The sequence below is a fragment of the Bombina bombina genome, chromosome 2 (assembly GCF_027579735.1).
Source record: "Bombina bombina isolate aBomBom1 chromosome 2, aBomBom1.pri, whole genome shotgun sequence".
In the NCBI taxonomy this organism is placed as follows: Eukaryota; Metazoa; Chordata; class Amphibia; order Anura; family Bombinatoridae; genus Bombina; species Bombina bombina.
Window position 1 is genome coordinate 316,576,334 of NC_069500.1, and position 25,983 is coordinate 316,602,316.

A 25,983-nucleotide genomic window follows, 5' to 3' on the forward strand; every position below is an offset into this window, starting at 1 on the left:
CCGAACAAAGCTTCAAAGTTATCAATAATCCGATTGTCTTCGACACACAATAGACGCGAAATTTTACGGCTTGGTTTTTAGTACATTCATGTAACGAAGTGCCATCCGCATGGTGCGAATGCCGGCGGGTTATTTCGATACGGTCTGTGCGAAAAAATTGACGCCTTAGTACATGGCGCCCATAAAGGCAACTGCGATAGAGGATTTTTATACTTACCCCCATCAAGTTTCCTTGTAGCAGGCCAGCACTTCCAGGATTACGGGGCTTGGGGATATAAATAATTCTGATATAATTAAAGGTCATTCAAATGATCATTTTAATGTCATATATGATGTCATCAAAAAGCATAGAAAAAGGGGGGCGGAGCCGGCCGTCAATGAATATGGCCGCAACAGCTTAAAGCTCCGTGAAAGATCTAACAGGCGGGCGCTACAGAAGCAACTAAAACGAACAAAACCAAGGAATATGACAAACTACAGCTAGCGGAACACCTGGAGAACAAACTGAGGGATAAATTGAAGTGAAAACTTCACTCCTCATACCGCTAACCCCAGGGCTACCATCAGCTGCGGTAAACGTCAGGAAGGAGTCCCCAAGGAGTAGGCCTATATCACAGGGCTGAACCAGAGGGAGGATTGAAGTCCGTAGTAGCGGCAATACCGACCGGACAGGAGACAGCTAATCTCCAAGAGAGAGTTTACCGGAGGTGAGACCGATACAGAGCAATTAAAAAGAAAGTTAAGACACATATTGCAAACAACACCTGTTAGCAGCTGCTGAACCCCAAACACCAAAAGCAAATATTTTTGGCCCCACTATATTATAATATATTATAGTATATGAAATTGATCCTGCTAAAATACTGAGTTGGCCTGTTTGATACGATTGCTAACACACACAGACTGATTGTTAAACACAAGGCCTTGGGATAATAATACCAACTGTGTCACAGCTTGCAGTTTAGACATCAGAGGAGGAAATCATTTACAGACACCAGCCCTCATTATGGCAAGTAAGCGACCACACCGCATTGATAAACACCCCAAAGGATCTAACATAAATGGGGGAAAGTTGAACAACTTTTTTAAACCCTGTGAGATAGCTTCCTCAGGAGATTCTGACCCTTCCTCGCAGACTGAAATAGGGGACAAAGATAGACCAGAACAGCATTTAGGAGAAACTGATAATAATAACAGCATAACTAGAGCAGATCTGAAGGCTCTACCCTCTAAAGAGGATTTCTCCTCATTCATGAAGCAAGTTAGCAGGGTTATAAAAGAAGGACTGGCAGACATTAAAAAAGATGTGGCAGATATGGGGAACAGAATACTACAAATAGAAGAGCAGGTGGAGGAAAACACACAGTCAGCTATGTCTATGACTACAGAATTACAACATCAAAACTCAACCATAATACAGCTACAAGAACAGGTTGAGGACCTGGACAATAGAGGCCGCCGCCAAAACCTGCGAATTCGTGGGGTCCCAGAGGACATCCAATCTGCCCAGATCCCATCATACCTTCAAAACCTATTTAAGTTCCTATTGAGAACAGAAGGAGATGAAAGAATCAGCCTAGACAGAGCACATAGGGCGTTAAGGCCTAAACCCTCAGCTACAGCACCTCCCAGGGATATCATACTCAGATGCCACAAGTATTCTGACAAAGAAAGAATAATACAAGTGGCTAGGAAGCAAACACCAATATCCTTTGGAGAAGATTCACTCCAGATCTTTGCAGACCTTAGCCCTATTACTTTGGCAAAAAGAAAAGAAGCGAGATACTTAACACTGCACCTGAGAGATTTGAATATACCCTATAGATGGGGATTTCCCTTCTCAATCAGAGTCAATAAAGGAGACAAGACCTACATATATAAAGATGCAGAAGATCTGGAGCAGTTTTGCACACAATTGAACATCCCCCAGCCCACTCTACCAAGACTCACAGATGACAGAAATGTTCAACACCTGCAAAATACATCAGCCCCTAAGCCACAGCGTCAGGAATGGTCCACGGTCGCGAAGAAGAGAAGAAAGCCATCTGCACTACAGGCAGACACACCTGGTCCCTCACGAGAATCACCCTGAACATTGACATTTGTTATCATGCTGAAAGACTAAGTATTATTTCTTGCTCAATAGGAGTTTAAAATTGATAATCTCAATTAGTTGTTACTTTATAAATGTTTGATTTACTTTTCAAATAGCCCGCCTGGAAGGATCGGCATCGCTGGGTGCCTACTACCCCCTCCCCCAATTTACACGGAGTTGGATATGAGTGCAATGATCAGCCAGGTTATTTTGTTGGCTTGGTGGTTGTCTCATAGATCAATTCCCTTACTTAGGAAAAAGTTCAGATTATGTTGTTTTTATTTTATTTATTCTTATGTATGTTCTAACATTGTGCTCACATTTTTTAGTGTACCAATCGCCAGCAGCTTGTGCCTTTTACTTATCTTATCATGCATCTACTCTTTCTACGCAACACCTTGTGTTTGGGAGGGGACCTCCGGGACAGTCCAGGTAAGACTAAACAATCATTACAGCACACACATTAGACACCAAGAGAATGGCTGATCCCCTAATTAATATAGTTACACAAAACGTCAAGGGGTTAAACTCTCCTACAAAACGCTCTATAGCCCTGAGAACCTTATCGAAACATAAAGACTCTATAATATTTTTGCAAGAGACTCACTTTGTTAGTGGAGTGGAACCCAAATTTAAATCAAGAGACTTCCCAATGGGTTATTTTAACTCTCATAGCACCAAGAAAAACGGGGTAGGAATCTTATTTCATAAGAGTTTACATTTTCAATTACAGAACAAAATTACTGACACGGAGGGCAGAATCCTGCTCTTAGTAGGGCTTCTATACAATACCCCAATTACAGTTGTAAATGTTTACGCCCCCAATAACAGAAGGCAAAAATTTTACAAACACCTTCTAGACTTAGTTCTAGAACACAAGAAGGGACTTTTGATACTGGGAGGAGACATGAATGTGACAGTTGACTCCACTCTAGACACATCGACAGGATCACCCCTTTCTGACACAAGACCTCCGAATGCAGTTCTTAAATGTTTGGAGGTCCTAGGACTATTAGATACATGGCGTATTCTACACCCAACCCAGAGGAATTACACGTTCTATTCCCACCCATGGTCGGTATATACACGTATTGACCACCTTTATTTGGACAGAGCTTATGTGGCACAACTCAGAGAAGCAGACATAATGCCCACGGTTTGGTCAGATCACTCGGCAGTTTCTATGCAACTGACCTGGCCAAACAAACCGAATACACAATTTATATGGAGAATGGATGACTCCCTACTTCATTACCCATCCTCTGAAAAATGCATCAGGCAAACATTGACGGAATATTTTCAGTTTAATCAGACACCAGGGATGACCCCAGACTGCTTATGGGAGGCACACAAAGCAGTGATCAGGGGGGAATGCATTAAATTGTCGGCCCACAGAAGGAGGTCATATAACACTGCAATAAACAGATTAACTTCCCAAATACACCACCTAGAGCTGCTACATAAAAATAACCCTAAGGGACAAACAGAATACGCTCATCTAATGAAGAGCAGACAGGAGCTGAATGTCATTCTAACGAAGGAATCTCAAAGGAAGGCTCTTTCACTTAGAAAGACATACTTTTATGAGAGTAATAGAGCTGGCCCTTTTTTAGCAAAACTACTAAAAGCTCAAACTAGAGCCTCCCAAATAGATAAACTTCATACCACAGACAATAGACCCATCTATGACAGTAAAGAAATAGCTAACCTCTTTGGGGACTACTATGCTAAGCTTTATAACTTGGACTCCGACCCCTCCCCAGAACACCAGACTCGAATGAGAGATTATATTAAACAGGCTAACCTCCCTAAATTGACACAAACCCAAATTGACAAACTGGACAGCCCTATAACAAAACAAGAAATATTAAAAATTATAAAAGAGCTTCCCACAGGTAAAAGCCCAGGGCCAGACGGCTTCACCAATATATATTATAAGAAGTTCAGACAAATTCTAGCTCCCAATCTCTTATCATTTTTTCACGCACTTGACGAGACAAATAATATGCCCACTAATTCCTTATTGGCACACATTACTGTGATACCGAAACCAGGCAAAATCCCAACAGATCCAAGCAGTTACCGCCCAATATCGCTCTTAAACACAGATGTAAAAATATTTGGGAAAATACTGTCAAACAGACTCAATGACATCATACAAGACATAATTCACACGGATCAGGTGGGATTTGTTCCTAAAAGAGAGGCGAGGGACAACACCATTAGAGTGTTGTCCCTTATGAACTATGCCAAACAAAATAGAATACCAGCGGTTTTAATAGCGACAGATGCTGAAAAAGCGTTTGACCGCATAAATTGGGGATTTTTAAAAGAGACGCTTTTAACGATAGGCTTAAGTCCCACAACAATATCACGAATATTTAGTTTATACGCCCACCCCTCCGCCCAGATTAAAGTTAATGGAGTTTTATCAGACAAGTTTACAATCGGCAATGGGACACGACAGGGCTGCCCGCTTTCCCCCACCTTATTTATATTAATGATGGAAGTACTAGCAGCTAGAGTCAGAACAAACCCAAACATTCAGGGAATAACCATTGGCCCGCATGACTTTAAGATTGCTCTATACGCGGACGATGTCCTTTTTACAATAACTTCCCCCTTACAGTCGATTCCTGCTACTTTGTCCGAAATCACTGAATTTGGTCGCTATTCAAATTTTAAGATAAATTTACAAAAGTCAGAAATTCTCAACATTTCCCTTCCTCAATCAGCATTTATGAATCTGTCATCTATCTGCCCCCTTCAACTCCAAACCAAAACTCTGAAATACCTAGGTATTCGGCTATCCCCGGATAAAAAAGTTTTATTTGAGAATAATTATACTCCCCTATTGCATAACATATCGAGAGACCTACAACAATGGACGTCCAAGCCCATCTCGTGGTGGGGGAGGATTCAATGTATAAAGATGACAACTCTTCCAAGGATATTGTATATTTTACAGACACTCCCTATGACCCTCCCAAAATGGTATCAGACCAGACTACAAAAACATATCAATACCTTTATATGGGGAGCGAGTAAACCCAGGATTAATAAAGAAACAATGTACAGAACTTTGGTCAATGGAGGTCTGGGTGTCCCCTGTATATCGGTATACTTGGAAGCAGTTACGCTTCAGAGGGTCTTAGATTGGCATGGAGCGAGGGAGTCAAAGGCTTGGGTAGCAATTGACTCACACATACTGAGAGTTCCCAGGGTGGGTTCATTATGTTGGATACCGAAACATCTGCGGCCCCCACAATGTATGAACCTAGAACTACACAAACAGATGTTCGACTCCTGGGATAAAATAATAGCTAATAATCCGCATATTACGGGGATTAGATCACCCCTGTTCCCTATTCCCACTAATGCAGAGTTAATAGGGGGTTTAGATAGTGGACAACAACGCCTAACGGAATGGGGCTTCACAACACCATTAGTAGACTTTACACAGAACAAGAAAATCAAACCCAGGGAAGATATCAAAAACATCGCAAATGGGAGCTATGCGAGATGGCTCAAGTACCATCAATTGGTTCACTTTATTCACACATCCCCTCATAGAGCTGACTACCTGAGAGACTTGACAGCCTTTGAGCAATTGTGCCTCAAAGAAGAGACAACACCACACTCTCTATCACTCTCAAGAAAAATGCTGCAGACACCGCAAAACACACGACTCCCCACATATACCACCAAATGGCACAACGATCTGAACCTAGAATTAGGAACAGAGGACTGGACAAAGATATTCAAAAATACCAAAAAATCTTCCACATCTCCACAAATAATAGAGCTCAATATTAAGGTTCTGACGCGATGGTACCTGACACCAACGAGGTTACACTCAATTTATCCAGGTACGAGTGATAGATGCTGGAGAGGGTGTGGGCATAGAGGAAGTTATTTGCATATGTGGTGGAGTTGCGACAGAGTTAGGCCATTGTGGGAGGGTATAGAGATACATTTCAGAAAATTTTTGACAGACAGCTTCAAACTGACACAAAACATAGCTCTACTAAATGACAAACCAAATACCACCTGTACACTGAGACTTATGCTCCTACAACTGGGATTAAACGGAGCCAAGGCCCTGATTGCGCATAAATGGAAATCGCCAGATATACCCTCTATACCAGTATGGAGATTGAAAGTCTCTAGTCTCCTGTCCTTAGAGGAATATGGCTATTTAAAAAGACATAAATTAAACACATTAGCTGATATACGCTTAATTTGGGAAGAATCACTACCGCCATCACAGAGACAATTAGTGCAATAGACGAAGTGCCTGGGGTCCCCACCTAGATACTTTATGATATAGGTAACCTGTTACTCCATTCATACATTATTTAAGGTTAAAGATAGTTAACAAAACATGTGAGATGGTAGATCTTGAGATAATTTATTTTGCACTTGTGAGCACAGGAAAATATTGTGAGAATGTTATGTATTATTTTATTTTGTTTGGTTTTATTTAAAGGTTTGTTCAATATCATCATCTGTACTGAATATAATAATGCAGACTTTGGAATACTGTACTTTGAAAATTTACCTTGACCTGTATTGTTGTACATTCTCCAATAAACAGATGTAATTAAAAAAAAAAAAAAAAAAAAAAAAAAAAGCATAGAAAAAAACATATACAGGTAGCCCTCAGTTTACGCCGGGGTTAGGTTCCAGAAGGAATGGTTGTAAATCGAAACCGTTGTAAATTGAAACCCAGTTTATAATGTAAGTCAATGGGAAGTGAGGGAGATAGTTTCCAGGCCCCTCTCAAAATTGTCATAAGTAACACCTAATACATTATTTTTAAAGCTTTGAAATGAAGACTTTAAATGCTAGACAGCATTATAAATCTAACAAAATAATCACACAACACAGAATATATAATTAAACTAAGTTAAATGAACAAAAACATTTGCTAAACAGCATTATAGACCTAATAAAATAATCACACAACACAGACTTCACTTGCATTTTTCTGCAAACAGTTCTTTCTATGCATTCCAATCTGGACTGATTTATAGACAGGAAGATCTTGTTTCTTTGAAATCTGCTCGATAGCTTAGGTCTGGTTAAACTGATTAATTTCAGCTTGCTAGGCTTTGCTGCAACACAAGCGGACAGCTCCACCTACGGGCTATTTTAATAAATGCACTGCTTCTCAATGCTTTTCAATAGCAGTCACATGACTGGAAAAAAAGGTTGTTATTCTGAAACGGTGTAAATTGAACCGTTGTAAAACGAGGGCCACCTGTATATTGAGTGGTATATTTCTATACCACTCAACAATGATAGCAAGCCTGCCATCTTCTGGAACACATATTTTTTTTAATAATAGAGAAAGAACCTGTAATGTGCAGAGAATTTCAACAAATTGCAATTTTTAAAGACATTGCTATGTTTTTTCCCAACTACTAACCATCATACCCTTTCTTACTGACTGCCTGCCTTCTTACCCATCCACATTGATACCATATAAAAGAATAACTGTGTTGATGTTATTCATGATTGGGAGGTCTTAGGCAAGCTAATTTGCGAGAGTAGGGTGTTAGGTACTTTTTCCACTTTTTTTGTCTCCATTAGTTTCTAAGGGGGAATGCATGCATGCACACGCAAAAACTCAGGTTAGGAATTTTGTGCTTTTCAGGTTACCACTTTTACCACTAGTGAAAAATACAATTTTTTGCAACTTGTAATAGGAACCCGAAAAGCGCAAAAAGCTTAACGCTAGCGCAAAAAAATATTTGCTGCGCCACTTTTAATCTAGCCCTCAGTGTTAAAGAGACACATATTGCATGGCAACCATACTAATGATAATTAAATATTCTGAAGCACTCTCTAATCTAATCTTTTTTTTAAGAAAATAGTTAAACACCGATAGAGTGAAAGCTAGGAAGCCTATAATTTTTTTTTATAATAAACAGCTGCTTTATATTTTAATTTTTGGAGCATTGCATCATGCCGTTGGCTACCTATTTTTGGTTACATGTTGTATACATTTGGAATGATTGTGTAGAATGCAAGCTCATCAAGTGTGCCTCATCTTGCTTCTCATTCTGAATGATGTTTAACCCCTTAATTGCAGAACCATTGTTCTTATCTGTTTTGGAGTTTTTAGATGCTGCTCAATTTAAAGCCCTACTGCATGTAATTTTTTCACTGAGAAACCCACATATATGCTGTTGTTTTTTCCAACAGACCACGTAGATTCAAATTATAGCATTATTTTTTTTAATAAACAAAGTTGTATTAAAAACAAAGTGTGTGTGTGTTTTTTCTAGATTAAATAGTCAAAATAAGGACAGTTTATCTTCATATAAATAACGTAATTTCTGAATTTTTATATAACTTTGATCAGCACATAGGGGACCACATGACATGAGCTTCTACTCAAATAAATTAACTCTTTATCACGTCAGGTAATCACTATTACCATAGTAATCACCTGGCTATTAAAAGCTATGGGCCAGATTACAATGGATCAGTATTTAATGCTCCCACTCGAGTGTTAACTGCGCTAGAAGTAAGCTTTTTGCATGTAACTTACAATATTGCTAGCACAATAACCTATTCAATGGAGAAAAAAAAAAGTGGAAAAAAACACCAAACTTGCGCACAAACCTGATTGCATATCCTCAGGTGAGCTAAACCGACATGAAAATATGAATATTTCACATTACAATGATCTTCCCATACAAGAATATGTTCTATTTATTTATAAATACATATTTCTACAAATATCAGTTTTTTGGTACAATATATATCTATACCTACATATATACATGTTTATATATCTATGGATATATACAGATATATAGGAATATCTATTTAAAAATACTTAGAACATATTCTTATATGTGTAGAACATTATAATTTCAGATATTTACAGTAAATACACAGTATAACCCTTTATTAAAAATGAATATTGCATAAATATGATTTTACTTACTGTAACTGCAAAAGGATTCAATTTACTTTTATATATGTCTATATATATATGCACATATGTACGTGCTTATATGTGTATATATGTCTTTAAATCAATATATACACATAAATACATATGTACACACATATAGCCATATATACATACATATTGAGACATATATGTATATCTCTATGTTAAAGCCCTTTTGCTGCCTTTTTTTTCTAACACCTGAGACCTCACATCTTTAAGCCCTTATAACTTTTTTGTACAAAAATTGTTTTGCATAATTTTTATTAGATGGTGTTATTATGATTGTAATTGTCCTTTGAAATGTATTTTTGATGTGTTTTGTCATACTTTTTTGTGTCTCAAAACAGTTAACCAGAGCTCTGAGGAAGCACTAACCCAACGTGCTTTAACTTCAATTGCGCTCAAGCGACTGAATTTATTTTCATCTTGAAATATGAACGAAAAACTTGATGTTCACAAACCTTCGCAATAAACCCCTTATCGCTTGCTTTACTGTTAGTGCTCCACTCGTAATCTGACCCTATATTGGGCCTTCAGTTTAAAGAGGGATTCTGTGATTTAAACAAGGGGTCTTTGGGGAATCTAGGGGGCCGATTTACTAATATGCTGGCAGACATTGATAAATGCTGATAAATGCCAACAGCAAAGTGCTTGGCGGACAAGTTAAGGAGCAGCGGTCTTATGACCGCTGCTTCTTAACTTCTGCTTCAGACGGACCTGAAGTGGAGTGGGTCAAAAGCAGCATCCGCTGCTTTATAAATCGACCCCTAAGTCTTTTTGATGGCCTGTTATAAGTGTCTCCAGCCTGGAGCGTTTTGTTGATTTTGGACCAGATTACATGTAGAGTGATATATATAGTTTTCATAAATGTGATATTTGCACACCACTAAGTAATACTAGCGAAAGGTAATGTGTGCAGGTATTTCAAGTTGACGGTAATGCGAACCAGAGCTCACATTTGCATTGCTGGGAAGCATTGCACTCACAAGTGTGCGCTTCCATAGGCTCCAATAGGAGCCTCATCCAGATACCGTCAGAGATGGCACAACCTAAGCGCAGCAAAGGAGGTAATTCACGCAGAGATGGCAGCTAATTGTACATATATATGTATATGTTTTATGGTATATATATTTATGTGTTAATATTTGTATATACACAAATTTACACATAAATATATATCTATTTACAGGGAACATACAGTTCCCATAGACCTCAATGTAAAGACACTTTTCAATGACCTTTCTTTTCTAACACTCCACTCCTGCAAATTTTACCCCAAAATACTGCCTAGTGCAGTTATTTTCTTAAAAAATTAAAAATTCTACAATTTTTAATTTTTAATAAAATACACTTCCCTGTATCTTGGGGGCATTTTGGGCACATTTATAAAACTAACCAGAGATCTGTTCTCTGGTTAATTTTATAAGTGCTAATTGCTACTGCTAGATCGCAGTAGCCACTTGTAATGGCTGTCTATTTATTGCGTGCCCACAAATGGGTAAATTTGCCAATTTTGCAGGCGCGCAGTAAATTAGCCGTTCAACTTGTAATCTAGCGCTTTATTTAAAAAAGTGCTTACATTTTGTACCCCAAAGTCACATATTTGATAGAGCATGTTATTGCTTTTTTCGAACTGTGAATCTTGAGGTTTTTAGACATAAAGGCAACTGTGATAGAGGATTTTTATACTTACCCTTATCAAGTTTCCTTGTAGCAGGCCAGCACTTCCAGGATTACGGGGCTTGGGGATATAAATAATTCTGATATAATTAAAGGTCATTCAAATGATCATTTTAATGTCATATATGATGTCATCAAAAATCATAGAAAAACATATATATTGAGTGGTATATTTTTATACCACTCAGCAATGATAGCAAGCCTGCCATCTTTTGGACCAGATTACATGTAGAGTGATATATATAGTTTTCATAAATGTGATATTTGCACACCACTAAGTAATACTAGCGAAAGGTAATGTGTGCAGGTATTTCAAGTTGACGGTAATGCGAACCAGAGCTCACATTTGCATTGCTGGGAAGCATTGCACTCACAAGTGTGCGCTTCCATAGGCTCCAATAGGAGCCTCATCCAGATACCGTCAGAGATGGCACAACCTAAGCGCAGCAAAGGAGGTAATTCACGCAGAGATGGCAGCTAATTGTACATATATATGTATATGTTTTATGGTATATATATTTATGTGTTAATATTTGTATATACACAAATTTACACATAAATATATATCTATTTACAGGGAACATACAGTTCCCATAGACCTCAATGTAAAGACACTTTTCAATGACCTTTCTTTTCTAACACTCCACTCCTGAAAATTTTACCCCAAAATACTGCCTAGTGCAGTTATTTTCTTAAAAAATTAAAAATTCTACAATTTTTAATTTTTAATAAAATACACTTCCCTGTATCTTGGGGGCATTTTGGGCACATTTATAAAACTAACCAGAGATCTGTTCTCTGGTTAATTTTATAAGTGCTAATTGCTACTGCTAGATCGCAGTAGCCACTTGTAATGGCTGTCTATTTATTGCGTGCCCACAAATGGGTAAATTTGCCAATTTTGCAGGCGCGCAGTAAATTAGCCGTTCAACTTGTAATCTAGCGCTTTATTTAAAAAAGTGCTTACATTTTGTACCCCAAAGTCACATATTTGATAGAGCATGTTATTGCTTTTTTCGAACTGTGAATCTTGAGGTTTTTAGACATAAAGGCAACTGTGATAGAGGATTTTTATACTTACCCTTATCAAGTTTCCTTGTAGCAGGCCAGCACTTCCAGGATTACGGGGCTTGGGGATATAAATAATTCTGATATAATTAAAGGTCATTCAAATGATCATTTTAATGTCATATATGATGTCATCAAAAATCATAGAAAAACATATATATTGAGTGGTATATTTTTATACCACTCAGCAATGATAGCAAGCCTGCCATCTTCTGGAACACATATTTTTTTTTTTAATAATAGAAAAAGAACCTGTAATGTGCAGACAATTTCAACAAATTGAATTTTTTGAAGACATTGCTATGTTTTCTCCCAACTACTAACCATCATACCCTTTCTTACTGGCTGCCTGCCTTCTTACCCATCCACATTGATATCATATAAAAGAATAAATGTGTTGATGTTATTCATGGTTGGGAGGTCTTCTATCATGTGGGTGCAAAACATAGTTGAGCAATACCTTGCTGTTCGGCAGCACCACAAACAGCTGTGTAGAATCCTTGTCCATTCATATGCCTAAGGAAACAAACAAAACCAGATTCTGTCAGTTTTCAGCAACTTTATAAATATAACATTGCAATAAATAGATATCTCTTTTCTGTAAATATCTCTTTTTTGTACAAATGTCACTATGCATGTTATGCTTCAAATGTATGACTGTATGTAGTATTTAACACCAATACCCCACTAAAGAAATGGGGCAGTAAGAAGGGGGATTGAGCACTCCACCTCTAATAGTATGTATACTATAAAATATAACTTTTAATACTTAAATAATAAAATCCAGGAAACCCTGGAAAGTCACCTTTTACCACCATGTAGTGCCATCTGTGCCTCTATCACCTGATGCCAATGTAAGCTGTTATCGGCCAGGAAACAGGGAGGCAGACCATCTATACAGTGTTAGTTGTTTTGGGAAATGTTGTCTTTGCTTTTAAGTGTGGTGGGTGACCTTCCAGTATTCCCTGGATTTTATTATTTAAGTATTAAAAGTTATATTTTATAGTATACATAATATTAGAGGTGGAGTGCTCAATCCCCCTTCTTACTGCCCCATTTCTTTAGTGGGGTATTGGTGTTCAATATTAGTCATTAAGGGTAGCACAGGTCCCATTTATTGGGTCCTTTCCTCTATAATTATCCCCACTGTGCCAGTAACTCATTTGCTTTACACATTGTATGTAGTATTTGTAGTATTTTTGCACTGTTTAGAAGCTTGCAACATTTTATTAGTAACTTTATACTACAGTACAAAATGAAGTAAAATCTATATAGACACAAGGCAAGTTCTGTTGTATGACTGTGTATTGTGTGTTTCGCAGTATGCCTCTTTTAAATACATACTAGCATTTTATTAGCCTTAGAAACCATTGCCCTACATTGTGCACCCATTTTTTGCTTGCTATCTATATGTATGCCCAAATCCCTTTCCTTCTATGTTTCTATTTTCTATTCCCATTTAAATAATAGGTTGCCAGCTTATTTTTACTTTCATAATAAGGAACCATACATTTCCAGTATTGAACTTCATTTTCATTTATTCTTCTTATAAATCCCCTTAAAAAAAGTAATTTAATCCTGCCCTGACCTAATGACCTTGAACAACTTATCTTGTATCATCTGCAAAAATCATCTGACTTGCTCCAAGTTATTAATAAAAAATAAATAAAAAAAAAAACAAAGCTCAGTACTGGTCCCTGGGGGACTCCACTCATTACCTGTCTTCAATCTGAGTATTATACATTTACTATTACTCATTGCTCCCTGTCTTGTATCTAGTTATCTATCCATGAGCTAACATTTTCAGCTATTCCTAGTCCCTTAATTTTGTACAATAATCTCTCATGTGGCACTATATCAAACACCTTTGCAAAATCCAAGTAAATCACATCAACTGATCCTCCTTTATCTATATTTTTACTTACTTCCTCATAGAATTATTGGAAATTTCAAACTTTCTATTGACAATCCGACTGCCCCTGCTGAAAAAAAAAATATCCAGCTCACTTTCTCTTTCTGTCTGTCACAATAGACTGTCAATCCCAGACAGACACTCCATTGATCTTATTTTCAGCTGTCACACTTTCAAACTTCACAGACTCCCCTTTTCTTCTTTCTGACCATCATTTCACCTCACACCAAACACCAAAAGAATTAAGTCACAGCAACATCTCTCCAAATCTCTCAAACCTCTGCTCTCTTCCATCTCCTCCTTTTCCTGCACTCTCCATTCTATCTGTCATTACAACTCCACTCTTACATTGGTCCTTGACAATTTGATCCCTCCTACCATAGCTCTGAAGTCATGCACTCATCCTCTGACACGCTATCTACACAGATGTTCCATCACTGCTGAGTGACATTGGAGAAAATCTCATTGTTCTGATGACTTTCTTCACTCCAAGTTCATCTTGAACTTTTATTACTCTGCCCTTAACCTCTTTAAGCAGAATTACTTCTCCACTCTTCTTTCTGCTCTTTCTTGAAACCAATATGTCTGTGCTCCACTTTTAATACCCTTTTCCACCCACCCAACCTCCTACTATAACTTCTCTCTCAGCTCAATACTTTGTCAGCCACTTCAACAGGAAAATTTATTCCATCAGAAACTAAATCATCTCTCAACATACTAACAGTATCCAACCCCCTCAACAGCTTGCAATCATCCAAAGCTCCACAAAGCCACAAATTCATCTCTTCTGCCCCTGTTACTGAGGAAGATGTTTCTGTCCTTATACCTTCCTCCTACCTCACTACTTGTCACCTCGATTCCATCCTCTCACAGCTACTCCCCTCACTCATATTTTCAACCTTTTCCTTAGCACTGGTATATTTCACGTATCTCTTAAACATGCACTATTCACACCTATCCTCAAAAAACCTTCTTTTGATCCAACTTCCTCATCCAACTACCACCTTTTTTCCCTACTCCGCCTTGCTTCAAAACTTCTGGAAAGGCTAGTATATACTTGTTTATAACATTTCCTCACATCAAACTCATTCCTTGACCCATTGCAATCTAGATTTTGCCCACAACACTCCATAGAGATAGGAATTGTTAAGGAAAATTGAAAGGCCATTTCTCTGTTTATCCTTCACAATTTGTTTGCAGCCTTTGATAAAACAAACCCCCCAACCCTTTGGAATTGGTGAGAGAGGCCTCTATTGGTTTTCTTCCTACTTGTCTAACTGTACCTTTAGATTAGCCTTCACTGGTGCATCCTCTGCACCTTTACCACTTCCTGTTAGGGTACCACAAGGCTCTGTCTGTGGTACCCTTGCTTGACTCAATATATACATCATCATTAGATTCCTTAATAAAGTCCCATGGGTTTCAATATAATTTGTATGCTGATGACACCAGACCTTTCCCCTTCCTTGCTAACTCATATCACTAATTGTCTCTCTAATATTTCACCCCCCTTCTTCTAAAATCTTTCTTCCCCTAACTTTCTATAACTGTTGATAATAACAGCATTAACCCAAACACACATGCCAGAGGTCTTGGGGGTCACATTTGATGCAGATCTTTCTTTCACTTCTCACATACAGTCTTTGGCCAATTTCTGCCGTTTATACCTTAAAAATATCTAAACATTTCCACATTTTCTCATATAAGAGTCAACTAAGATTTTAAATAGTAACATAGTAGATGAGGTTGAATGAAGACAAATACATTGAGTTCAACCATTACAGATCCTACCTTATTTACAATAAAAAAAATCCAATTGAGCTTAATCCCATTAAAAAGGGGACCCATTTAACACAAGCAATCAAATCTCTTAACTTTCTAAATTTCTAGTCTTAAATGTATCTAAGCCATATATTTATGGTATTTATAGGTATTGGCATTTATCTCCTTAGGCAATGAGTTCCACAATTTTATTGTTCTTAAAGTGAAAAAACATTTATGTTGCTGGAGAATAAATCTCCTTTCCTCTAGACTTATATTGTTACCTCTTCTCACAATCAATTTTCTTGGAATAAACAGAGCTTCTGCCATCTCTGTATATGGGCCTTGAATATATTTATATAAAGTAATCATTTCACCTCTTAAGTGCCTTTTTTATAGAGAAAACTGACCTGGTTTGGCTTCCCTATCCTCAAAGCTTAAATTCTCCATTCCCCTTTTTAGCTTTGTGGCCCTTCTCTGAACTTTTTCTAACCCTACAATGTATTTTTTGAGATTGGTACTTAGAAATGCACTACATACTCATGGTAAGGTCTTACCAGGTATTTATATAGTGACAGAACTACTCCTCCCCATCTTGCATCAATTCCTCTTTTAATACATACTAGTATTTTATTAGCCTTAGAAACCATTGCCCTACATTGTGCACCAATTTTTAGCTTGTTATCTATATGTATGCCCAAATCCCTTTCCTTCTCTTTTTTGCTAAGTCTATTCTCATTGAAATAATAGGTTGCAGCTTATTTTTACTTTCATAATATAGAACCATACATTTCCAGTATTGAACTTTATTTTACATTTATTCTTCTAATTTTTGGTAAATCCCCTTAAAAAAGCATTTCCAAGAGCATTCAACCCACTGCAATTCCAGGATACCTTCAAAATCTTTTTAGGACTATAAAAGGAACTAATACCTCACCAGACATCATCATGGAATGCGCTCACAGAGCGCTGAGAGCCAAACCTCCTGCTAAAGCTCCACCATGGGACATTATAGTGAAATTTCTTAGAATAAGAATATTAAGATAAGGAAGAAATACTAAGACATGCTCGTCAAAAACTCCAACTCACCCATGCAGGCATGCTAATCCAAATCTTCACTGACCTGTGCCCGGCCACGCTACAAAAGTGCAGGGAGCTACAGTATGTGACCACGGTCTTGAGAACACAAAAGATACCATACAGGTGGGGTTTTCCTGTGAGTATCACAGCAACAAAAGGAGACAAGACCGTGACATTTCGCAACTTAGATGATTTACCTACCATTTGTGAAGCTCTGTAGGTACAAATATCACCACCCACAGAACAATCACTTCAAATGAGAGCCCAGAGACCAGCAAGCCCCCCCATTTTTTTCTCTCTTCTTCTATTTTAACACCAATTTTATATTGCATAAAGATCACTGCCCACATACGCTCAACAAAAGAGAGAGACGGGAATGTCCAATTCCAGTGGTTTAGTCAGGTCTTTTAGCAACAACAAAATACAAAACATTTACCCATAGGTCTCACAGTCCACAGAGGTAAAATGCATAGCACACCCTCGACACGTCCATTAAACATTATCACAGTTAATGTCAAAGGCTTCAACACACCACAAAAGAGGTCTATAATATTAAATGACCTACATAAGCAAAAAGGGGACGTAGTCCTCCTCCAGGAAACGCAGTTTTAAAAAAGGAGCTGTACCAAAATGGCATCACCAACTATATCCCACAGCACACTTATCATCCGGCCCTGCTAAAAAAAGCGGAGTAGGCATACTAATTGGATGCAACATACCCCTAGAAATTATACAGATAGACAAAGATGCAGATGGGAGAATACTCATATTGACAGGACTGCTTCACGGACGGCCCATTACATTAGTGAATGTATACTTCCCAAACACACAACAACTTGAATCCAGAAATGGATAATTCAGGGGGCATCACGTGCATATCAAAAAGGGACATCAAACACATAAACACCCAAATTCAGTCTCTGTCCCTGCATGATGCTTGGTGCACTATCCATCCTGCCACTCAGGACTTCACATTTTATTCTCACCCACACAAAATATACTCTTGGATTGATTACATTCTGACAGATTCAATCGGCCTCACACTCATCACACTCATATCAATCCAAGCGACAACATGGTCAGACCATGCCCCAATTTCTTGCCAAATCAACTGGCCTGATAGACCAGTCACTCCATATATATGGAGGTTGGAAGATAGCCTGCTAGACCACCCTCTCATTCAGCCCAGTATAAAAAAAACACTCATAGAATACTTTCATATTAATACCACGTCAGACACAACATGGACCAATATATGGGAGGCGCATAAGTGCATCCTGAGGGGAGAATTGCTTAACCACAAGGCGAATCTCATAAAGCAGAACAGACTTAGGTATGAATCCCTTCTCTGGGAACTTCAGCTTTTAGAGCAGTCCCATAAAAAAGACCCAAAAAACACTGATCTTAGTGCCCGTCTCACACAAACAAGAAAAGACCTTAACATGTTCCTGCAGCAGGAGCAACAAAAACTAGCCTTGAAACTGCAGCAAAAATACTACGATCAGGGGAACAAGGCAGGGAAATTATTGGCCAGATCAATAAAACGTAAACAACTTAAGACACACATACAACATCTGAAAGCTAAATTGGGCCAAACCAAACACGACAGCATATCCCTTGCAGGGGAATTCCGCTCATACTACGCCTCCCTATATAACATATCCACAGACATGAATAGCACAGACAAAATAGACAGTAAAAGAAAAGCCATATCAACGTACCTAACTAGGATAAACTTACCTAAGTTATATGATAACCAGTCAGAAAAACCAGACTCACCAATTAGTGTCTCAGAAATAAAAGCAGCAATTAAGTAATTGACTTCAGGAAAGAGCCCGGGGCCAGACGGGTTTAGTACTAAATACTACAAACATTTCACCCACATTCTCACCCCAAAATTGGCATGTCTGTTTGATTCCCTGGGAGGGTCGGGTGGCCTCATAACATCAATGCTGGAAGCTCACATTACAGTGTTACCAAAACCCGGCAGGACCCCCTGACATCTCAGAAAATTTCAGGCCAATATCCCTATTAAACATGGATATTAAGATCTTCACCAGAATCTTGGCGGGCAGACTGAACCCCCTTCTCCCACAATTGATAACCCCCGACCAAGTAGGCTTCATAGGGATAACACCCTCAAGATCCTACATGGCCCTTATCTTAACGGATGCCGAAAAGGCCTTTGACAAGGTGGACTGGGATTTTCTCAGGGCTGCCCTGAAAGGCATGAACATAGGCACCAATTTTATAGACAACATTTTCTTATTATATACAGACCCGACTGCCAAGGTTAAAACCAATTCAGTTCTCTCCGAATCCTTTAAAATTTAAAACGGCACCAGACAAGGCTGCCCTCTCTCGCCTATACTATTTGCTATATCAATAGAAGTGCTGGCATGTAAAATTAGATCAGACCCAGATATTAAAGGCATAACCACCAAAGAGAATGAATACAGATTCGCGATGTATGCCGACGACATACTGCTTACACTGACAGACCTTGAGAAATCTCTCCCAGTGCTATTAAAAACATTCACTGAATACGGTAATGTGTCAAACTTCCACCTAAACCTGTCCAAGTCTGAATTACTCAATATAAACGCCCCAGCACAAGTCATAAACAAAACAAAACACACCTGCCCTATCCAAATCCAACAAATGCAAATAAAATATCTAGGTATCCTACTAACACGCAATCCCCAAGATCTATTTGCGGCGAACTACCGCATGCTAGTAAAAGAGATAATTAACGACATCAGGCTGGAAGGATAAAACCCTGTCTTGGATCGGAAGGGTACATGTCATAAAAATGAATGTCCTCCCCCGCATACTATATGTCCTACAGTCACTACCCATTCACCTCCCAAAAGATGATATCATCCAATTACAAGGTAACATAGAGAAATTTGTCTGGAATGGGATTAAGCCAAGAGTTCCTAAGAAAACTCTGTATCTACGAAGAGAGAGGGGGAGGTTGGGCCTCCCAGGCATATGACAGTACAGGTTAGCAACACTCTTGCAATGGATAATTGATTGGAGCCACAACTCAAACTCCAAGCAGTGGATCCGATTAGACAGAGAAATACTGCAGGTAGCTATTGTGGGATGGCTAGCCTGGCTGCATACAAGGCATAGACCACACATCATTCGGGAATTCCCGATACTGAATGAGCTTTTCCTGCAGTGGGACACGCTAACAAACACCAGCACACAAATTACGATGAGGCCTGCTCCCCTCATTATGAATCCGGACCTACCATTTATGCCCCAAATCAAGGCAGACCCTGTGAATCCCTCACAACTAAGAGATAGTATAAATAAAAGCATGGTTTTGGGGGGAGGGTGATACCACAAACAGCTTTGGTAAACAAGATAGATGACAGCACACTCTCATGGTTTACAGCTGACTCATTACCTAAATACACACAAGCAAAAGCAAAACATGAGGAGACAGCTGACTGCCTTTGAAACCTTATGCACATTGACACATTACCCCCGACACACTATCTCGTCATTATATAAGATTCTAGTGGCTCATACCACAGATTTGCTTCCATCTTACTGCTATAAATGGCACATAGACTTAGGCACTTATATCGCCCCCAAAGACTGGTTGCAGATTTTCCGAAACCACAAAAAGGCATCGGTATCGGCCAGAATACAGGAAATGAATTTCAAATTCATGGAACAATGGTACCTCACACCTGTATGACTCCAGAAGATATGCAAACAGGCCAGTAGCCGCTGCTCGAGGGGCTGTGGAGAGAAAGCAGACATGCTTCATGTGTGGTGGAGTTTCAGGAGGCTGGTAGACTTTTGTGTAGTTACCCACATCAACAAAACTTTAGAAACAAACATACCCAGGGATCCGGGCCTACTGTTGTTCCATAACCTTCCAAGCATCAAAGACGACATAAAACAAACACTTCTTTTTATCATGCTTAACAGCGCCAAAATACTGATACCACAAAAATGGAAATCTGCATAGGTGCCAGACATCTTGATGGGGAAACAGTAGGTAGAAAACCTGCTTATCTTGGAAAAATTCCACTTTCTCAAACTGGGTAAACTAGATAAACATGAATACCTGACAATGTGATGGAATGCACACAGAGACAGCTGACAGCCATCTGGATGGACTTAGCCGGCCGCCCATCCGTCCGGGGATCTGGGATCCATGGACGGTGAGTTGGGCCTAAAGTACTCACTGATAGACCCCCACAGGCACGCATAACACACGAGTAGACCACTGGATTTACATATATCACAGAAGCCTCACCCTATTGGTCCTCCCTTTGTTGATACTACTTGATTAGGAACCTCTACTTAGACAGATCAGATTGTAGGATTAAAAATGGAAATATGGTCATATTTGTTGATAGCTTTGTTTTTCCTGAACCTGACTAAATATCTTTTGTCATACCAACATTGTACAGAGGAACTGAATATTGGACTTATAACGCTCTCTTGCTCTACCTACCCACCTATACTTAAATGCTACATGCTCGTTAGCCCAAAAGTGGTCAGCACAATTTCCAATGGGTATGGTTGGTAACAGTGTTCAGCTCTATAAAGAGTTATGAACTAGGAAAGACTTGGCAACTAATATATCTTAGATAAGAATGTAATAATTGTATGACTTCCTAATGTGGAAATTCAGAAGGCTCATCCTGTAACCGGAGCCAAGTTTGTAAGTTTGAAATCATCATAATAAAGCTCTTTTGAAAAAGGAAAGAAAAAAGAAAAAAAAAAAAAAAAAAAACGATTCCCATTAGAAAAAAAAAAGAAAAAGCAATTTCATCCTGCACTGACCTAATGACCTTGAACAACTTTGTATCATCTGCAAAAATCATCTGACTTGCTCCAAGTTATTGATAAAAATATATATTTTTTAAAAACAGGACACAGTACTGATCCCTGGGGGAGTCCACTCATTACCTGTGTTTAATCTGAGTATTATACATTTACTACTACTCATTGCTCCCTGTCTTTTATCTAGTTATTTATCTATGAGCTAACATTTTCAGCTATTCCCAGTCCCTTAATTTTGTCCAATAATCTCTCATGTTGCACTGCAAAATCTAAGTATTCACATAAACTGATCGCCCTCAAGCTATATTTTTACTTATGTCCTCATAGAATCTAATAAAATTAGTTTAACATGATCTATTTCTGATAAAAACCATACTGATTTGTACTTGTAATCTTGTTTGGCAGAACCTTCTACCCATTTGTTCCCTATAAATGCTACCTTGCATATCATACCTATGTTTATAGTGCTACAGAAGCAAATATTCGGATGCACTATTCTCTTATTAAATTCTTCTTTCTAACCTTGACTTGATATATGACCTTGACTTTGCTTTGGCAAACAGACCTTGACTTGACTTTTCTTGACTTTTGCTATAGACCTGACTTGTTCTTGATTCTGATATTCATTTGCTGACCATTATTTATTGCCCTGTTATTGCTGAGACACATTTCTACTCAACTGGCTTGTATCATTCCTGATGCCTTGCACTATGATTTGCTTCTTGGTTATAAACTTTGGCTTGCCATTGAATATGGAACTCTTTTCCCCTTGGCTCTGATGTCTGGCCAGAATATATTTGTATCACATTACTGTAAAATGGCAGAAGCTCTGTTTATTCCAAGAAAATTAATTGTGACAAGAGGTCACAATTTAAGGCTGGAAGAAAGGAGATTTAATCTCCTACAACATAAACGTTTTTCACTGCAAGAGCAATAAAATTGTGGAATACTTTAGATACATTTAAAATGGTTTAGAAACATTTCTGATTAGAAACAGAATTCAGGAATATGATTGCTTGTGTTAAATTCGTCACCCTTTTCCTATTCCTATGTCTACTTCTAGGTGTCGAATTATCAAGCTCTGAATGGAGCTTGATGTCCCTGTTCCCGTGCGAGCCTTCAGGCTCACTGGAAACAGCAGTTATGAAGCAGTGGTCTTAAGACCACTGCTCCATAACTGGTCCACCTGCTCTGAGGCTGTGGACATCAATCCACCCATTCTCATAAGATCGGGCTGATTGACACCCCCTGTTAGCGGCCGATTGGCCTTGAATCTGCAGGAGGTGGCATTGCACAAGCAGTTCACAAGAACTGCTTGTGCAATGATAAATGTCAACAACTGAGCAGATCATGTTGCACAGACCGATGATAAATCAGCCCCATAAAGTCTACCATCAAATGTCAACCACAGAATTAATCCAGGAGCTCTAGGTCAGTCATATACTCACTACTACAGCTTGTGAATCTTTTCTGGCAAGGCACTTTTCCCATGTAATGTGACACTAGAATACTATGGCTTTCCCATTTGGTATTAAAGGCAATGGGAATTTCATTAATGGACAAATAATTTTAATAATATTAAACTTAACCAAACAACCCAATATGAAATTAAAAATACTATTTTCCTGTGAAGAATGGTTTGTCTGAAATATATTTTGTAGCTGTGCACAACTAATACAGATGAATTTAAGAAGTGATGAATGGTAACTGATAATGAAACGTAAACCTGGTAGGTTGCTCTTAATTTTAAATATCCCCCCCCCCAATCCAGGTATACATCATTAAATGTATATGAAACAAACAAAAAATTCTCCATAATTCAGATAGAGCATATAAATTTCCATTTACTTATATTATCTCATTTGTCTAGAATACTTTATTGAAATGCATACCTAGGTAGGCTCAGAAGCTTAGAACTGATGATTGGTGCCTGCAGAAACATACCTCTTGTCATTGGCTTTCAAATATGTTCAGCCAGCTCCCATTAGTGCATAGCTGCTCCTTCAATAAAGGATAACAAGAAAGAGATGCAAAATTGATAACAGAAGTTCTTTAAACATGTATAGTTTATCTGAATTGTATATCTTATGTTGACAAAAAATTTGATACTTAAAAAATAATCTTAGCCTTCTGTTGTTAAATGTATAAATTCTTGGGAACGGTGGTGCAGTAATTGTTCATGTTGCTCTTGCATGTAACATATTAAAGGCACATATCAAGTAAATTAAGAAATTCCATTAAGAGAAAGTTAAAACCAGGAATTAACATGTTTGTTTGTTTTTCCTTTTGCATAATAATATAAGCTCAGGCATTAACAAAGGTTTGTATAATTTTATTTTTATTGTTGTTTACAGACTCTCTCCTTATAAACAGTCAGCAGTAAAGAAGTTTGCATTTTGTTGCAGGTACATGTCTGGAAACGTATTGGATTTGGCAATTTGCATACTAATTTGAAAGTGTTCATCAGTTAAACGCAGCAAAATTATACAAATAACAGAGTAAATCAATTGTTCCTGGTACAGCTAAAAAATTTAAATCAAAGACAATAGCAAAGAGTAATAGTAATGGAATAAAAAAAAATCAGCATTGAGTATTATACCCTCTAAACAAGAAACTATTGTTCTCATGTTTAGTACAAAAGTATTAATAGTTTAGTACAAAAGTACTGAAACTATTATTCTGCAAAAAAAAAAAAAAAAAAAAGATTTACTACTTAACCTTGTGAGGTTTTCAGGTAGTTTTTAGTACAAAAAGGCGTGTTAAAAATATTTAATGAAAGCGGTTGAAGTGGGTCAATTATGGAGCGTGATCCGATATACAGCGCAGGTTTCGGCGCAAGCGTGGACACCTGCGCCGCCCGTAGTTTCACCTCGCACATCGAGCTATCACATATACGGCACCGACAGTTGCTAAAGTGCCGTAAGTCGGACAAACTAACGATGTACTGAAATAAGCGTAAGTACAAATTTCTGGAGTCACCAGTGACTTACGGCACTTTAGAAACTGCCGTCGCCTATAAAAACTAACTAAATTATAAAATATCCCGTAACTGTCTAACACGCCTCCCAAAAATATCCCGACACGTATACCCCTCTATCGGCAATCCCCCTCTCACTCCTAACAATAAATGTATTAACCCCTAAACCGCCGCTCCCGGACCTCGCTGCCACCTATATTATATGTATCTATATCCTGACTCTGTCACAGCTGCCCCACCACCCTGTCCACCCGCAAGCCCAATTGAAGTGATCCAACCTAAAAGCAACAAAAACCGCACTATCAAATCAAGAAAATCTCTTTGTGTGATCCCTATTAGAAGACACGTTGTCTCCAAAGTACAGAGCAAAAACTCAGAATCCCAAGACTGTCCTATCAGAGCAATCCTATGCAATGCCAGATCAATAAAGAACAACACAGCTATTATTTCCGACCTTATTGAAACATGCGAATCAGCATGCATCACAGAATCATGGTTAGATGAAAATGCACCGCCCGAGACAAGATCACAAGGGAGGCGGAGTTATGATCTGTGCAAAATCATCCTTAAATCCCAGACCAATATAAGTCCACAAAACCCAATCTTTTGAATGTGTAGCTGCCAGCCTCTCAATAGAGAGAGGATTCCGAATACTGCTAATATACAGACCCCCAGGAGATGGGAAGAGATTTCTTCAGGAACTCCCAGACCTTTTGGCTGGCTTAATCCTTGAACACCCCAGATGGCTTATATTAGGATAGGAGACTTCAACACTTGGATTGACAACACCCTATCCCTGCTTGGGCAGGATCTCCTCAGCTTGATGAGTACACTCGGCTTTACACAAATCGTCACCACTCCCACCCACAGAAAAGGTCATACACTTGATCTAGTGTTTCAGTCTGGACTAGAAGTGTCACCAGTAACTGTAAACCCAGTTATCTGGTCAGACCACCACTCCATTCACTTCTCCATTGTATCACAATCAACCAGACACCAGCCTCAGAACCTGGTCAAACACCGCTCATTAAAAGGGGTGACACCACTGGATGTAGCATAACATATGGATCTAAGTGAACTTATGGGCACCTGCGAAGACCCCAGCTCCTTAGTCCGACTCTACAACAAAACCATGAGAAACACCTTAGAAAGCATTGCACCATCTCGCATACGCACTGTCCAAGCCCACAACAATGCACCGTGCTTTGATAGCTCCATCAGAGAAATGAAAAGAACAGGACGTAAGCTTGAGAGAAAGTGGCACAGAACACATGATCCAGAGGATAAAGCCGCTCCTACCAAACATCTAAATAAATATCAATCCAAGATAACTCAGAAAAAATCTTCATTTTTATCACGCAAAATTGCACTCTCCCACAATAGACCCAGGCAACTGTTTTGCACAGTAGAAAGGCTCTGCAAACCAGCATGCATGCTTAGCCCCACCAACTTTTCTCAGGATAAATGTGAAGCATTTGCGAACTTCTTCAGAGACAAGATTTCCTCAATCCGAAAAGCTATCACAGTAGGCCAAACAGTTACACACCAGAACCACTAAAATGGAATACCAGACTGCCCCAGTTTATGGTCCATTTTTACAAATGTGGATATAAAAGAAGTTAAAA